The sequence below is a fragment of the Microtus pennsylvanicus genome, chromosome 4, assembly GCF_037038515.1.
Source record: "Microtus pennsylvanicus isolate mMicPen1 chromosome 4, mMicPen1.hap1, whole genome shotgun sequence".
NCBI lineage: Eukaryota > Metazoa > Chordata > Mammalia > Rodentia > Cricetidae > Microtus > Microtus pennsylvanicus.
In genome coordinates this window covers 5618604-5636023 of record NC_134582.1, presented here as the reverse complement: position 1 = coordinate 5636023, position 17420 = coordinate 5618604, and the positions used below count along the sequence as shown (strand labels likewise).

Here is a 17420-nt window from a genome sequence, read left to right as displayed (position 1 = left end):
CTCTTGGGTAAATTCCCAAGAGTGGTATTGCTGGGTCCAGGGGTAGGTTGATCCCGAATTTCCTGAGAAACCGAAACACTGACTTCCACAGTGGTTGCACAAGATTGCATTCCCACCAGCAATGGATGAGGGTACCCCTTCCTCCACAGCCTCTCCAGCAAAGGCTATCCTTGTTGTTTTTGACTTTAGCCATTCTGACAGGTGTAAGATGGTATCTCAAAGTTGTTTTGATTTGCATTTCCCTGATTGCTAAGGAAATTGAGCACGACCTTAAGTATCTTTTGGCCATTTGAAGTTCTTCTGTTGAGAATTCTCTGTTCAGTTCAGTGCCCCATTTTTTAATTGGGTTAATTAGCATTTTAAAGTCTAGTTTCTTGAGTTCTCTATATATTTTGGAGATCAGACCTTTGTCTGTTGCGGGGTTGGTGAAGATCTTCTCCCAGTCAGTAGGTTGCCTTTGTGTCTTAGTGACAGTGTCCTTTGCTTTACAGAAGCTTCTCAGTTTTAGTAGGTCCCATTTATTCAATGTTGCCCTTAATGCCTGTGCTTCTGGGGTTATACCTAAGAAGCGATCACCTGTGCCCATCTGTTGTAGGGTATTTCCCACTTTCTCTTCTATCAGGTTCAGTGTTTTCGGGCTGATAATGAGGTCTTTAATCCATTTGGACTTGAGTTTTGTGCACGGTGATAGATATGGGTCTATTTTCATTCTTCTACAGGTTGACATCCAGTTGTGCCAGCACCATTTGTTGAAGATGCTTTCTTTCTTCCATTGTACACTTTTAGCTCCTTTATCGAAAATGAGTTGTTCATAGGTTTGTGGGATAAAATCCGGGTCTTCTAAACGATTCCATTGGTCGACTTCTCTGTTTTTATGCCAGTACCACCCTGTTTTCATTACTGTAGCTCTGTAATAGAGTTTGAAGTCAGGGATGGTAATGCCTCCAGAAGATCCTTTATTGTATAGGATTGTTTTGGCTATCCTGGGTTTTTTGTTTTTCCATATAAAGTTGATTATTGTCCTCTCCAGATCTGTGAAGAATTTTGATGGGATCTTGATGGGGATTGCATTGAATCTATAAATTGCCTTTGGTAGAATTGCCATTTTTACTATGTTGATCCTCCCAATCCAAGAGCAAGGGATGTCCATCCATTTTTTTGGAACCTCATCAATTTCTTTCTTCAATGCCTTAAAGTTCTTGTCAAATAGATCTTTCACTTCCTTGGTTAGATTTACCCCAAGATATTTTATGCTGTTTGTGGCTATCGTGAATGGAGAAGCTTCTCTGATTTCCCTCTCTGCTTCCATATCCTTTGTGTATAAGAGGGCAACTGATTTTTTGGAGTTGATCTTGTATCCTGCCACATTACTAAAGCTGTTTATTAGCTGTAAAAGTTCTTTGGTGGAGTTTTGGGGGTCGCTTATGTACACTATCATATCATCTGCGAATAACGAAGAACTAATCAAACGGCAGAGAGAGAATTTGCAAATTAATAAGATCAGAAATGAAAAGGGGGACATAACCACAGACACAGAGGAAATTCAGAGAATCATTAGATCTTACTACAAAAGCCTATATGCCACAAAACTGGAAAATGTAAAGGAAATGGATACTTTCTTAGATAAATATCATTTACCAAAGTTAAATCAGGACCAGGTGAACAATCTAAATAGACCTGTTAGTCGCGAAGAATTAGAAGAGGTTATCAAAAACCTCCCTACCAAAAAAAGCCCAGGACCAGATGGTTTCAATGCGGAATTCTACCAGAACTTCCAAGAAGACCTAATACCTATACTCCTTAATGTATTTCACAATATAGAAACAGAAGGGTCATTACCAAATTCCTTTTATGAAGCTACAGTTACTCTGATACCAAAACCACACAAAGACTCAACCAGGAAAGAGAATTACAGGCCGATCTCACTCATGAATATCGATGCAAAAATCCTCAACAAAATACTGGCAAACCGAATCCAAGAACACATCCGAAAAATTATCCATTATGATCAAGTAGGCTTCATTCCTGAGATGCAGGGCTGGTTCAACATACGAAAATCTATCAATGTAATCCAGCATATAAATAAACTGAAAGAAAAAAACCATATGATCATTTCATTAGATGCTGAAAAAGCATTCGACAAAATTCAACATCCATTTATGTTAAAAGTCTTGGAGAGATTAGGGATACAAGGGTCATACCTAAATATAATAAAAGCTATATACAGCAAGCCGACAGCTAACATCAAATTAAACGGAGAGAAACTCAAAGCCATCCCGCTTAATTCAGGAACACGACAAGGCTGTCCACTTTCACCATACCTCTTCAATATAGTGCTGGAAGTTCTAGCAATAGCAATAAGACAACATAATGGGATCAAGGGGATTCGAATTGGAAAAGAAGAAGTTAAACTTTCGTTATTCTTTTTTCCTTCTTTATAGCCCACTGAATTCGCTGGGTGTCCGGCCCTTCACTGAGTGCGGTCAGCTTAGAATGGGACACACCCTTAAAGAAAACCCTTTCACTTCCTCAGAGGACTTCAGCTGGCTATAGCTGCCAGGAAAGAACTCTTAAGGCCGTTCTCCCTAGCTCGGTCTAAATGAGCTCTGTTTAGTTTTTGTCTGGATGAGCCTTCTGTTGAGGAGAGTGGGCTACTGGAGTCACACGGTCACTGTGCGAGGGTCGGCGTGTGATTTTAGCAGCAGTAGTGTTCTCTTTTATGAACTTGAGGGCCCCGGTGTTTGGTGCACAGATGTTTTGAATTGGTAGATTTTTGTTTTCCTTTGATGAGCATGTAAAGTATTTCTTTCTATTCTGATTAGGTTTGTTTTGAAGACTATTTTATCGGGTATTAAAATGGCTGCACCCGCTAGCATCTTGAATCCATTTGCTTGGAACATCTTTCTCCATTCTTTCCCCTGAGGTGATGGCTATCCTTGATGTTAATGCGTGTAGAGGGATGGATCCTGTCTTCTAAACCAATCTGTTAGTCGTCTTTTTTGGGGGGGGAACTGAGACCATTAGTGAGTGGTGCCCACTGTTTCCTGTTGCTTTGCTGTCGTGGTGTGGGTTTTCTCCCCTCGTTTGATTTACTGGGATTGCTTACTCCTGTGTCTTCTCAGATGTGGTTAATATCTTCAGACTGGGGTTTTCTTTCTAGTGCCTTCTGTGGAGCTGGATTTGTAGATAGATGCTGCTTAAATTTGGTTTTGTTGTGGAATATTTTTCTTTTTCCATTTATTGTGTTTGATAATTTTGCTTGGTACGGTGGTCTGAGCCGGCATTTGTGGTCTCCTAGAGTTTGTGGAACATCAGTCTAGGCCCTTCTGACTTTTATAGTCTTCACTGAGAAGTCAGAGGTTATTCTAATGGGTCTGCCTCTATATGTTTCAGCACATCTATCTCTGGTACATCCAAAAGGGCTGTACCAGCTTGCATTCCCACCAGCAATGCAGAAGTGTTCCCCTTTCCCCACAACCTCTCCAGCATAAGTTGTCTTCAGTGTTTTTGATTTTGGCCATTCTTACAGGTATAAGATGGAATCTCAGGGTTGTTTTGATTTGCATTTCTCTGATGACTAAGGATGTTGAACATTTCCTTAAGTGTCTTTCAGCCATTTCAGATTCCTTTGTTGAGAGTTCTCTATTTAGGTCTGTACTCCATTTTTTTAAAATTGGATTATGTGATCTTTTGGTGTCCAATTTCTTGAGTTCTTTGTATCTTTTGAAGGTCAGACCTCTGTCTGATGTGGGGTTAGTGAAGATCTTTTCCCATTCTGTCGGGTGTCATTTTGTCTTGTTGACCATGTCCTTTGCTTTACAGAAGCTTTTCAGTTTCAGGAGGTCCCATTTATTAATTGTTTCTCTCAGTGTCTGTGCTGCTGGGATTATATTTAGGAAGTGGTTCCCTGTGCCAATGCGTTCAAGTGTACTTTCCACTTTCTTTTCTATAAGGTTCAGTGTGGCTGTCTTTATGTTGAGGTCTTTGATCCATTTGGACTTGAGTTTTGGGCATGGTGATAGATATGGGTCTATTTTCATTTTTCTACATGTTGATATCCAGTTATGCCAGCACCATTTGTTAAATACACTTTCTTTTTCTATTTGATATTTTTTGCTTCTTTATCAAAGATCAGGTGTTCGAAGGTGTGTGGATTGATATCTGGGTCTTCTATTCAGTTCCATTGGTCCTCCTGTCTGTTCTTATGCCAGTACCAGGCTGTTTTCAGTACTGTAGCCCTGTAGTAGAGTTTGAAGTCAGGGATTGTGATACCTCCAGAAGTTCTTGTATCGTACAGGATTGTTTTGGCTATCCTGGGTTTTTTGCTTTTCCATATGAAGTTGAGTACCATTCCTTTGAGGTCTTTGAAGATAAACTGGATAGCCAAGAGGATAGGACCTCTCCTGGACCAGAAACCTTTCCTCCCTGGGACCCTACTCAAAAGGAAGAAAGGAACAAGGGTGTATGCATGGCCCACTCCACAGACCATCTGAAAACTTGACCCTCCACTCTGAATGCTAAGTATACTCACAGGCCACTTCATGCTTTCTTTGTTCTTGTAAATCTTAGTTTTTGTTTTTTTGTTTGTTGTTTGTTTGTCTTTCCAGTTTCCACTGCATGTTCAGATCTTGGATATCATTTCAAGTTCAGGAATTTCCTTGGAGTTCATTTTCTCAGCTTCAGGTTCTGGTCTTGGTCAATCTCCCAGGATCTGACCCCATGATAGACTCTTAATGAAGGGTACACAACACACAAGGCCCATGCCTCTGAGCTTACCTGGGAGTATCCTAATCCCATCCACAGGACACACAGCCTCAAGCACTCGTGAAGGGAGTAACTGGTTCAACCGTCCAGAAAATCGCCCTCTTTAGAGTCGGTGTTTAATGGTGATTCAAATGCCATCTTGCTGCTCCCCTGGCATCAGGGCAAACACTTTTAGGTCATAAGAAAACATCTGAGCTCTGAGCACACTTAGTCCAGACTTCAGACCTGGGCTCAGTCAATGCTTGTAACTAGAGTCACCCTGAGGGTCCCCATCAATGCCATTGTGACTCTGGACACTTGGGAGTTTGCAGGGGCATGGAAGAGTCACCTAGTAATCTTGATAAGGGACTTTCTGACCTGGGATCCTGAGGCAGGAGGAACAGGCGACCCAATTCCCCAGTGGGTCAGAGTGGCGTGGTCGGTGGCAAGGCAAGAAGCTATGCTTCCCACCCCAGGGTGCTTCTCAGGTGGACACTGTGATGTTCAGTTAGGGTCCCAGGCACCCTCTCAGGCTCCAGTGAGAACTTCACACAGCCACGAAGCCCCAAGGCTGTGAATAATAGGGGCTGTTCCAGCCAGTTTCTACATCTCCTTCATTCTCAGCACAGGGTATGTCTCGAATGGAAAGCCCCTGAATAAGTGCAAGGGAAGTCAGTTAAAGTCAGCATCTATTCGACAGTTTGAGAGAGAAATAGATCCTGTTGGGTCATTTTCATAGTATTGTCTATTAAAGGTCGAAGAACACCATTTGGGTATCCAATATAATTCCCCAAACCTGTGAGTTTGATGGAAGGGTATCTGACAACCTCCTTTAATCAGGGAACATGGAGGTGAGGGTGCAGAATGTTACATTACACCCATGGGAAGCTCTCTTCCAGAAAGAGCTGGTATTCCATAGCTGCTGTCTTAGTTAGGGTTTCTGTTGCTGTGAAGAGACCCCATGACCATAGCAATTCTTTTTTTTTTTTTGATTATTTTTTTATTGATAAAAGAATAAAGAAAAAAAAACAAATTTCCACCTCCTCCCAGCCTCCCCTTTCCCTTCCCCTCCTCCCACTCTTCTCCCCCTCCTCCCACTCTTCTCCCCCTCCTCCCACCCCTCTCCCCTTCCCCCCACTCCTCTCCCCCTCCCTCTCCAGTCCAAAGAGCAGTCAGGGTTCCCTGCCCTGTGGTAAGTCCAAGGTCCTCCCCCCTCCGTCCATATCTAGGAAGGTGAACATCCAAACTGGCTAGGCTCCCACCAAGCCAGCAGATTGCGTAGGATCAAAACTGCGTGCCATTGTCCTTGGCGTATTATCAGCCCTCATTGTTCGTCATGATCCATAGCAATTCTTATAAGGAAAAGCATTCTGGGCTGGCGTACATCTTCAGAGGTTTAGTTCATTCTCATCACGGTGTGACGTGGTGGCGTGCAGCAGACATGGTGCTCGAGAGGGAGCTACATCTTGAGCCACACACACATACACACACATACTCCACACAAACATACTCCACACAAACATACTCCACACACACACACATATGCACACTCTACACAAACACACTCCACACACACATACACACACACACACACACTCCCCCCACACTCCACACAAACACACACACATACACACACACTCCACACACACATACACACACACAAACACACTCAGCAGGAAGTAACCTGAGATACTATGCATGGCTTGAGCATATATTTGACCCCAAAGCCCACCTTCACAGTGACATATTTTCTCCCACAAGGCCACACCTCCTAACAGTGCCACTTCCTGTGAGCTTATGGGAGACCAATTATATTCAAATGCATACTGCTACAGCTGGTAAAGGAAGCTTTGAGAGTTGGCCTCAGTATTCATGAAGATAGGTTCATTTCTCCCAGCTGTGGAGAGAGACGGCAATGCTGAAGTAAACCAAGGCTTCATCCTTGTTTGGGGGATTAAGATTTTTATGACCGTCATTGCTAAAGGAAAACTTAACATAGAGATATCTAGTCTCCATATTCTTATTCAGAGGGAAACAAAGGCTGTGGGACAAAGGAGTATGGGGCGGGTGCAGTTCATCTCTGAGAAGGGGCCTGGGGAAACCAGGCAGAAGTGGGCATTGGGACCCAGCAGAGCCATGAAACAGCTCCTTACTGGGAGCAGCCTGTCTAGAACTTGGCAGTTTATCCTGAGTCTCTGCTGTGATCTGTGAATCTCAAAGCCTTAGTGCCTGTGTCAGCATGCCTGTGTCAGCACGCCTGTGTCAGCATGCCTGTGTTAGCATGCCTGTGTTAGCATGCCCGTGTGAGCATGTCTGTGTTAGCATGCCCGTGTTAGCATGCCTGTGTCAGCATGTCTGTGTCAGCATGCCTGTGTCAGCATGCCTGTGTCAGCATGCCTGTGTTAGCATGCCTGTGTCAGCATGCCTGTGTCAGCATGCCTGTGTCAGCATGCCTGTGTCAGCATGCCCGTGTCAGCATGCCTGTGTTAGCATGCCTGTGTTAGCATGTCTGTGTTAGCATGCCTGTGTTAGCATGCCTGTGTCAGCATGCCTGTGTCAGCATGTCTGTGTCAGCATGCCTGTGTCAGCATGCCTGTGTCAGCATGTCTGTGTCAGCATGCCTGTGTCAGCATGTCTGTGTTAGCATGCCTGTGTTAGCATGCCTGTGTCAGCATGCCTGTGTCAGCATGCCTGTGTCAGCATGCCTGTGTTAGCATGCCTGTGTCAGCATGCCCGTGTCAGCATGCCTGTGTCAGCATGCCCGTGTCAGCATGTCTGTGTTAGCATGCCTGTGTCAGCATGCCTGTGTCAGCATGCCTGTGTCAGCATGTCTGTGTCAGCATGCCTGTGTCAGCATGTCTGTGTTAGCATGCCTGTGTTAGCATGCCTGTGTCAGCATGCCTGTGTTAGCATGTCTGTGTTAGCATGCCTGTGTCAGCATGCCTGTGTCAGCATGCCTGTGTCAGCATGTCTGTGTCAGCATGCCTGTGTTAGCATGTCTGTGTTAGCATGTCTGTGTTAGCATGCCTGTGTTAGCATGCCTGTGTCAGCATGCCTGTGTCAGCATGCCCGTGTCAGCATGCCCGTGTCAGCATGCCTGTGTCAGCATGCCTGTGTTAGCATGTCTGTGTTAGCATGTCTGTGTTAGCATGCCTGTGTCAGCATGCCTGTGTCAGCATGTCTGTGTCAGCATGCCTGTGTCAGCATGCCTGTGTCAGCATGCCTGTGTCAACATGCCTGTGTCAGCATGCCTGTGTTAGCATGGCTGTGTCAGCATGCCTGTGTTAGCATGTCTGTGTCAGCATGCCTGTGTTAGCATGTCTGTGTCAGCATGTCTGTGTTAGCATGTCTGTGTTAGCATGCCTGTGTCAGCATGCCTGTGTCAGCATGCCCGTGTCAGCATGCCCGTGTCAGCATGCACGTGTCAGCATGCCTGTGTTAGCATGCCCGTGTCAGCATGCCCGTGTCAGCATGCCTGTGTTAGCATGCCTGTGTTAGCATGCCCGTGTCAGCATGCCCGTGTCAGCATGCCCCTGTTAGCATGCCCGTGTCAGCATGCCCGTGTCAGCATGCCTATGTTAGCATGCCTGTGTCAGCATGCCTGTGTCAGCATGCCTGTGTCAGCATGCCTGTGTCAGCATGCCTGTGTTAGCATGCCTGTGTCAGCATGCCTGTGTCAGCATGCCTGTGTTAGCATGCCTGTGTCAGCATGCCCGTGTCAGCATGCCTGTGTCAGCATGCCTGTGTCAGCATGCCTGTGTTAGCATGTCTGTATCAGCATGCCTGTGTCAGCATGCCTGTGTTAGCATGCCCGTGTCAGCATGCCTGTGTCAGCATGCCTGTGTTAGCATGGCTGTGTCAGCATGTCTGTGTCAGCATGCCTGTGTTAGCATGCCCGTGTCAGCATGCCTGTGTTAGCATGCCTGTGTTAGCATGGCTGTGTCAGCATGTCTGTGTTAGCATGTCTGTGTTAGCATGCCCGTGTCAGCATGCCTGTGTTAGCATGCCTGTGTTAGCATGGCTGTGTCAGCATGTCTGTGTTAGCATGTCTGTGTTAGCATGCCCGTGTGAGCATGCCTGTGTTAGCATGCCCGTGTTAGCATGCCTGTGTCAGCATGTCTGTGTCAGCATGCCTGTGTCAGCATGCCTGTGTCAGCATGCCTGTGTTCGCATGCCTGTGTCAGCATGCCTGTGTCAGCATGTCTGTGTCAGCATGCCTGTGTTAGCATGTCTGTGTTAGCATGCCTGTGTTAGCATGCCTGTGTCAGCATGCCTGTGTTAGCATGTCTGTGTTAGCATGCCTGTGTTAGCATGCCTGTGTCAGCATGCCTGTGTTAGCATGTCTGTGTCAGCATGCCTGTGTTAGCATGTCTGTGTTAGCATGTCTGTGTTAGCATGCCTGTGTTAGCATGCCTGTGTCAGCATGCCTGTGTTCGCATGCCTGTGTCAGCATGCCTGTGTCAGCATGCCCGTGTCAGCATGCCTGTGTCAGCATGCCTGTGTTAGCATGCCTGTGTTAGCATGTCTGTGTTAGCATGTCTGTGTTAGCATGCCTGTGTCAGCATGCCCGTGTCAGCATGCCCGTGTCAGCATGCCCGTGTCAGCATGCCCGTGTTAGCATGCCCGTGTCAGCATGCCCGTGTTAGCATGCCTGTGTTAGCATGCCTGTGTCAGCATGCCCGTGTCAGCATGCCCGTGTTAGCATGCCCGTGTCAGCATGCCTGTGTTAGCATGTCTGTATCAGCATGCCCGTGTCAGCATGCCTGTGTCAGCATGCCTGTGTCAGCATGCCCGTGTCAGCATGCCTGTGTCAAAATGCCTGTGTCAGCATGCCTGTGTTAGCATGTCTGTATCAGCATGCCTGTGTCAGCATGCCTGTGTTAGCATGCCCGTGTCAGCATGCCTGTGTCAGCATGTCTGTGTTAGCATGCCTGTGTTAGCATGCCTGTGTCAGCATGCCTGTGTTAGCATGTCTGTGTCAGCATGTCTGTGTCAGCATGTCTGTGTTAGCATGCCTGTGTTAGCATGGCTGTGTCAGCATGTCTGTGTCAGCATGCCTGTGTTAGCATGCCCGTGTCAGCATGCCTGTGTCAGCATGCCTGTGTTAGCATGGCTGTGTCAGCATGTCTGTGTTAGCATGTCTGTGTTAGCATGCCCGTGTCAGCATGCCTGTGTCAGCATGGCTGTGTCAGCATGTCTGTGTCAGCATGGCTGTGTCAGCATGCCTGTGTCAGCATGCCTGTGTCAGCATGTCTGTGTCAGCATGTCTGTGTCAGCATGTCTGTGTCAGCATGCCTGTGTCAGCATGTCTGTGTCAGCATGCCTGTGTTAGCATGCCTGTGTTACATGCCCGTGTCAGCATGCCCGTGTTAGCATGCCTGTGTCAGCATGCCTGTGTCAGCATGCCTGTGTCAGCATGCCTGTGTCAGCATGGCTGTGTCAGCATGGCTGTGTCAGCATGGCTGTGTCAGCATGCCTGTGTTAGCATGCCTGTGTTAGCATGTCTGTGTTAGCATGCCTGTGTCAGCATGCCTGTGTCAGCATGCCCGTGTCAGCATGTCTGTGTCAGCATGTCTGTGTCAGCATGCCTGTGTTAGCATGCCTGTTTTAGCATGCCTGTGTCAGCATGCCTGTGTCAGCATGCCTGTGTCAGCATGTCTGTGTTAGCATGCCTGTGTTAGCATGTCTGTGTTAGCATGCCTGTGTTAGCATGCCTGTGTCAGCATGCCTGTGTTAGCATGCCTGTGTTAGCATGCCTGTGTTAGCATGTCTGTGTTAGCATGCCTGTGTTAGCATGCCTGTGTTAGCATGCCCGTGTCAGCATGCCTGTGTTAGCATGGAGGCGTGGGCTGAGAAAACCTCAGGTTCTCCTTAGAAGTCTGTAAATGCATCATGTAAAAATGGTGTCAAGTCAAAACAAAACACATTAAAATTGCAAACAAAACAAAAGAGAAAGAACCACCTTAGACAACTGACTACCTTAGTCATCTTAGTCTAATGTAAAAGGGGTGCTGTGATCCCCTGGGGATGCTGTGCGACTGGGAATTTTATTAATGTCTCCCTTTCAGTTGAGCTCCTAGTAGAGTGAGCCCACCCCCAATCAGGGCATATCTCACAGATCAAATGTAGATCGTCATACCTTTTCTTTGAAAAAGATACTTTAGTAAGTTAGTATAGATATAGGAGGAGAGGGTACCTATGGCCTAGGCAGGTAACCCAAAATAGCAAAATAAACAGAGGGAGAAATTTCCTGATCTCACCTCAAGGAAGATAAGCCCATAGGTAGTTGTTAGAGTAGCTAAACTCACAGGGTGAGGTTGCTTTCAGAGTTGGAGAAGACAAGGGGAGGAGAAAGAGATTAGGGTGCTTCAAAAGCAGCAAAGGTTTGTTTGTGTCCAGGTGATAGAAACTCCCAAGTGTCCCTAAGGAGCCAGCCAGGTTCCAGGAGGCAGGAAAGGTTGGCCTCCTCTGTTCTCCCTCTTCCTGTCACCGAGTCAGGGGGCAGGGCAGGGCTTTGAGGGACATCTCAAAACAAGCATGCTTAATTTTGAAGTGTGAGGGCCACATTCCCCCTCCAGAGCATGTTTCTCAGTGAGTGTAGATTTTATTTACTTGTTTTATACGATAAATAAGCCCCTAGGAGGTTGAGGTGACTTTACAGGTAAAAATGCCTGCTGTGTAAGCCGAGCTGGAGTCCTAGAAGCCACGTAAAGCCAGGTGTGATAGTGCACACCTGCCGTTCCAGGGCTCCTGTGGCACCATCAGCTAAAGCAGGAGAACTGGCCAGAAGCCCAGCGAACCTGAAGTTTGCTGCAGGGACCAGAGAATAGGAAGTGAAAAGGGAGCCATCAAAATTGTCCTCTGACCTCCACCCATAGGCTGCTGCATGTACTCATACACACATACAAGAAAGGAAGGAGGGAGACAGGGGACCAGGGAAGGGAGGGGGGCACAGGGGGAGGGGAGGGGAAGGAAGGAAAGGGAAGGGAAGGTCTATTTGTCCTGAAATTGTAGTTTGGAATTACAACCACCAGGTGGCAGTGGTGTCTTAGTCACAGAATCCCAGCACCCAGGAAGCAAAATGCTTGCTTGTTAAATCCTACCACCTTGCTGATTGCCAGGACCAGATGGCTACAAACTACAACTTCCTTACAGTTTCGCGAGCAAGCTGTGATTCTGAGCGCTATGCCACTTAGTTGGAGTCACATGGCTCAGCCTAGCAACTCAGGATACAGACCAGGGTGGTTGTTCCCCAGGCTGCTAAAGGACATCTCTAAGTAGCCTGGTTTGGTTCTTGACCCTCCATGAGTTCTAGCCCAGACCCGGTTAAGTGTCAAGCATACCAACTGGTACCCAGAACATGACGTGTGCTCTGGGAAGTAGGAAAATACCTCCTCCCCTCTTAGAGCTATGTAGATAAAACCCAGTTGAAGTAAGTGTTTTGTCATCAGAACCAATTCTTTATATATATAAAACTTACTAGGGACTGGGGAGATGGCTCCAAGGTTAAGAGCACTGCTGTTCTTCCCAGAGGATCTGGGTTCGATTCCCAGTACCTACATGGTGACCCACAGCTGTGATTCCAGCTCCAGGGGGTCCAATGACCTCTTCCAGCCTCGGCTCTTGTTGAATTGCCACACTCCCCACTTGGCTTCCAGGCACCTATGAGGTACATAGGACTCCTCCCGGCCTCAAGCAGGCTTTTTCTGTTCCAAGGTTTCTCTAGAGAGTCCCTCATGGAAGCAGACAGTGGTTGCCCAACAGGAACATTGCAACAGGGCCGGGAAGAGTCCTGGGGAGAATCCTTAGAAAGTACTAGGAGCCTCAGGAGGATGGCCTGCCTGCAGCAAGTGGGCAGCCGCTGCCAGAGAGGCTGGCGCAACACACATGGTGCAGAGACAAGCATGCAGGCAGGGCACACACATGCATACCGCAAAAGTAAGGCATCTTAAGTGTTTCCAATTGACTCTGAGAACTTCATACAGTGTACCCTCTTCCAACTCCTCCCAGATTCACCTCCTCCTACCTCCCTATCCTCGCAACTCCGTGCTGTTCTTCTTCTTCAAAATGGAAGAAATTCTTAACACCCGCCACTTTTCTCGAAGTTCATATGACATACATCAACTTCGCGTGGAAATCCTTCCTCCCCACAGGCTCTTCCTTTCATGGTTGGCATAGGGGATTTATCGGGTTTATTTCGATCCAGCTATTTACTTCTCGGATATTCACTGCCAGTACTCTGCCGCGGGTTAAATAAAATCGGGGTCGCTGGAGCGCAGGCGCAGAACACAGCTACTAGAATACAGAGTCTGCGGTCTGGTGCGGACGTTGCGGCTGACAGAGGCTGGCTGTCGGAGCAGAATGCTTGCACTGCACAAAAGATGATTTGTGTCCCAGCTGGGAGATGTCATCTTGCCACTCAGGGTGGCACGTGATCTGAAGCCTAAGTTTGCTTCTGGAATTTTCCATGCGATATTTTTCACACCACAGTTGACTGAATGCAGTATAAACAAGAACGAGCCCAAGGTGAGGAGGGGGGCTACTGTATCCTAGAGAGCATCCACAGGGTGGGAGGGGAAGAAAGTCCGCTGTACCCAAGACTGCAGCCCCTTCCACCTTGTCCAACAGGAAAGAGAGGGAGACAGTTCCATGGTGAAACCTCCCACTCTGCAGGGGTCTTTGCAAACTTGTCTTAACAATGTTCCTGTAACCGCCTTAGAGACTCTGACGCCTTTGTCAGAGCAGCTCCACTTCCAGTCAGCTGGTGTGGGCGGTGTTAAACTGTCACGTGACGACTACATGTGACCCTCCCCCTCGGCACAGCCTGTCCACTCCGTGTGCACCCAGTGGGACTCCATGTGCACCCCTCGTCTTTTCTATACACCCGTCCACCCCCACGTGTAACTTTCTGCTCTTGTTGAATTGCCACACTCCCCACTTGGCTTCCAGGCACCTATGAGGTACATAGGACTCCGCCTGGCCTCAAGCAGGCTTTTTCTGTTCCAAGGTTTCTCTAGAGAGTCCCTCATGGAAGCAGACAGTGGTTGCCCAACAGGAACATTGCAACAGGGCCGGGAAGAGTCCTGGGGAGAATCCTTAGAAAGTACTTGGAGCCTCAGGAGGATGGCCTGCCTGCAGCAAGTGGGCAGCCGCTGCCAGAGAGGCTGGCAAGACAGCAGGAGCCTGAGGCCTAGTGACAAGGTGACCTATATCTCCAGTCTGTGCCTACAGTGCTTGATGCAGACTCTGTATCCCAGAAGGGCAGTTCCATGGAGGAACAGGCTGCAGCCGTGTGCTTGTGGCTGGTGTCCAGGCTTCAGCTTAGTGATGCAGGCAGCACAGGCTGTCCCCCGGCCTTCTGATAAGGAAAGGTGGTCTGCTTCTACAGCCACTACCTGTGACTTATGCCAGTTGTTCTGGCCCAGGAAGGGGCACAGAGAGGCCATGACCTGTGAGAAGTAAACTCAGATCTTCTAGCTCCTTCTGCAGCTGACCCCTTCTGACCCTGGCTTCCAGGACCGCTTCACCCCCACTGTCTGTCCTCCCAGGTTCCTGAGTCATAAATGTCCCTTCTCAGGGATGACATCTTCTTGGTGTTTCCTTTGCCATCATACAAAGAAAAGGGAGCCTGCTGCAATCTTGGTAAGTTCAGCTCAGATCTCTCCCTCAGCTTGGGGCAGCCTAGGGAAAGCTGCCCCCTCACTGGGCAGGAGGAGCCTCAGTGTGACCTATGAAGTCCTGGCTGCACATGACCCCAGTGATCCATCTTCCTTCTGGCACCAGCCTTGCTATCCTGTGAACGGCCCTGGAGGAGTGGAAGAGGAGGGTGCCCTGAGGTCAGGCCCTGTGAGGACAGGGACAGGCTCCATCTTCTCTCGGTATAGCATCTCCGGTTCCCGGAAGCAGGAGGCCAGCGTCAACAAGAAAGATAGCATTTTCTAATGGCCTTCCTGGAAATCTCACCTCAGAGCTGTTGGGTGCCTCAGGGCTGTGTTCCCAGCTGCAGGTCTGCAGAAGGGACTCCCTCGGAGCACTGAAGGCCAGCCTCTCCCCAGACCTTGCTGGAGGTTCTAGGTCAGGACAAGCTCCCTCCAGTGGCCTGGGAGGCCTTGACCTTGTGTTCCAAAGTAGCGAACATTTGTAGAAGCTGTGGAAGTTTCTGTTTTGTTTTGCTTGGGTGCAGGCAAAAACTGTGGTGATAAAAAGACAGGAGTAGTGTCTGCTTTACTGTTCTCCACCTTATTTTAATTTTTAAATTTCATTTATTGATTGATTGATTGATCTATTTGTTAGGTCTCTCTGAACCGGAAGCTCACCTACTTGTGAGATTGGCTGACTAATGAGCTCCACAGACTGCCGGTTGCCTGCCCCCCCTCCCACTTCCAACACCACCTGTTTCTTTATTTGCTTAATTTTTATGTAGGTATTGGGGACTTTAACTCAGGTCCTCAGGTCCTCTCACTTGCCCAGCAGGGACTTTCCCCAGGGAGCCCTTTCTGCACATCACAGGCTGGAGAAAGAGTAAACCAACTTTGGGATAAAATAGTCTGAAAGTATTGCTTGGGCTGGCAAAACAGCTCTGCAGGCAGAGGCACTTGCTGCCAAGCCTGACAACCCAAATTCAACCCCATAAGTTGCCCTCTGACCTCCACACACAGACCATGCCATATGCTCTCCACCCACATGCAAGTAAATAATTGCAACGAAACAACGTCACATGACGCGTGTGCCTCTGCAGTAAATGCGGCCTCAGCGTGCAGTAGCGGTGCTCATAGACAAGCCGGAAAGTCAGCCCATTATTTGAGAGTGCCGGTCCCTTTAACATCTGATAGAGATGCGTGGCTAAGGTCTGGAGACAAAGCTAAAGCATCATGTTTCGACTCCATGGCCTCATAACAGGAGGGGAGCCAAGCTGGACCAGGTAGCCAGCCCACCCTCTACAGGCACCCTAGATAACAATAGTCCTCTGTGGAAGGGACCCCGGCCCTAACTTTCTGCTACTGCACAGAGTTTCTTGGCCAGGAGTCACACAGTGACTTGGGGCAGCAGATGGTTCACGCTGTACAGCAAATTCTCCCCGTCTCTTGGTTAACGATGGGCAGTCAGGAGCCACAGCAAAGAGAGATCAGAGGAATGGATGCAAAGGAACGAGACAGTTACTGGTCTTGGACTCTAAGAGATGGGATCTGGAGGTGCAGACGGCACTGCTGGGGGACATGGCACCAAATAAAGACTCCATCAGGAGGGCCCCCAAAGAGACAGTTGTAATTCTGCACTTGGGCGGTAGAGGCAGGAGGACCAGTTCAAGACTAGCCTAAGCTGCATAGTGAATCTGAAGCCAGCCTGCGTTATGTGAGATTCAGTCTGGAAATAAAAACAAAACAAAACACTTGCAAACAAAAACTAAACCATGCAAGCAAACACACACAAACAAACAAGAACCTGCGTTCTGGCAAGGGCGACCCCATATGCCTGTCGTTCCCGGGTTCTTGCTCCCCAGGCAGCAGGCAAAGAACACACATTCTGAGTGGGAGCAGGTCAGAGTACCAGCAAGCCAGGAGGTGCTGAAGTTGGCAGACAGAAAAGATCAAAGGACACAGGGTTAACAACCGTACCACGGATTTAAACTGTCATTTTGCTTAATTTGTATAAACATTCAGGGTTCTTTCTCCCGTCCTTCTAACACACACAGCCCAGTAGCCTACAATCATTTATGTTCTATGTCACTTCATCAGAGGAGGGCAGACATGGTAAGTGACTGGGGGTAGAGCTTTGAGGAACAGTAGCGGCCCCTGCTTTCCCTTTCCCGTTCTGCTCTGACCCACCAGAAGAAATAGCCCTCATATTTTTTATTTATTTATTTATTGGCTAATCTTAAATGTTGTGTTTTCAAATAAGATCCAGAATTCTATTTATCCAAAAAATCCATTTTATAGTTCTTTTTAATTTGATAAAAATTTAAAAATATCTTTGATAGAGGACAGAGATATAAGACCCTGCACCACGCCCAATGACTTGAGTATGATCCCCAGAACCCATGCATTAGCTAGATTTTTGTTTTGTTGAATTGTGGTTTGGGGTTTTTTGCTTTTGTTTTGTTTTGGTTTTTCAAGACAGGGTTTCACAGTCTTGACTCTCCAGGAACTCACTGTGCAGATAAGACTGGCCTTGAACTCACAGAGGTCCTGTGGCCTCTACCTCACGAGTACTACGAGTCAAGGTTTGCGTCACTACCGCCAGGTGCAATGGCTAGTTTTAAGTCAACTTGACACAGTCATGTGAGAGGTCAACTGAGAAAAAGCCTCCAGAAGACAGGCTTTAAGCAGCAAGCCTGTGGGGCGTTGCCTTAACTACTCATTGATGGGGAAAGGCCCAGTCCATTAGGAACAGGCACATCCTAGGCTGATGGTCCCAGGGTCTTTAAGAAAGCAGGCTGAGCAAGCCAGTAAGCGGCACCTTCCATGACTTCTGAGTCAGCTCCTGCCTCCAGGTTCCTGCCCTGCCTGAGTTCCTGCCCTGACTCCCTTCAATGATGAACAGTGTTGTGAAATGTAAGCCAAATAAACTTTCTCCACCCCAAGTTGCTTTGATCGTGGTGTTTCACCACAGCAACCCTAACTGGGACAAGAGAACAAACTCGTACGAGTTCACCCCTGCCCTGGCCTCTACATTGAAAC

General features: G+C 47.9%; 1 long non-coding RNA gene across 1 annotated transcript in view; it reads right to left on the bottom strand.

The window, feature by feature from the left end:
- LOC142847540 (uncharacterized) overlaps positions 1-13059 on the bottom strand; it is a 39572-nt gene extending 26513 nt beyond the window's left edge. Inside the window, exon 1 of the long non-coding RNA XR_012910251.1 lies at positions 12770-13059. This is a non-coding gene — a long non-coding RNA (uncharacterized LOC142847540). The remainder of the gene's footprint in view (positions 1-12769) is intronic.
- Between the last annotated feature and the right edge of the window lie 4361 nt (positions 13060-17420).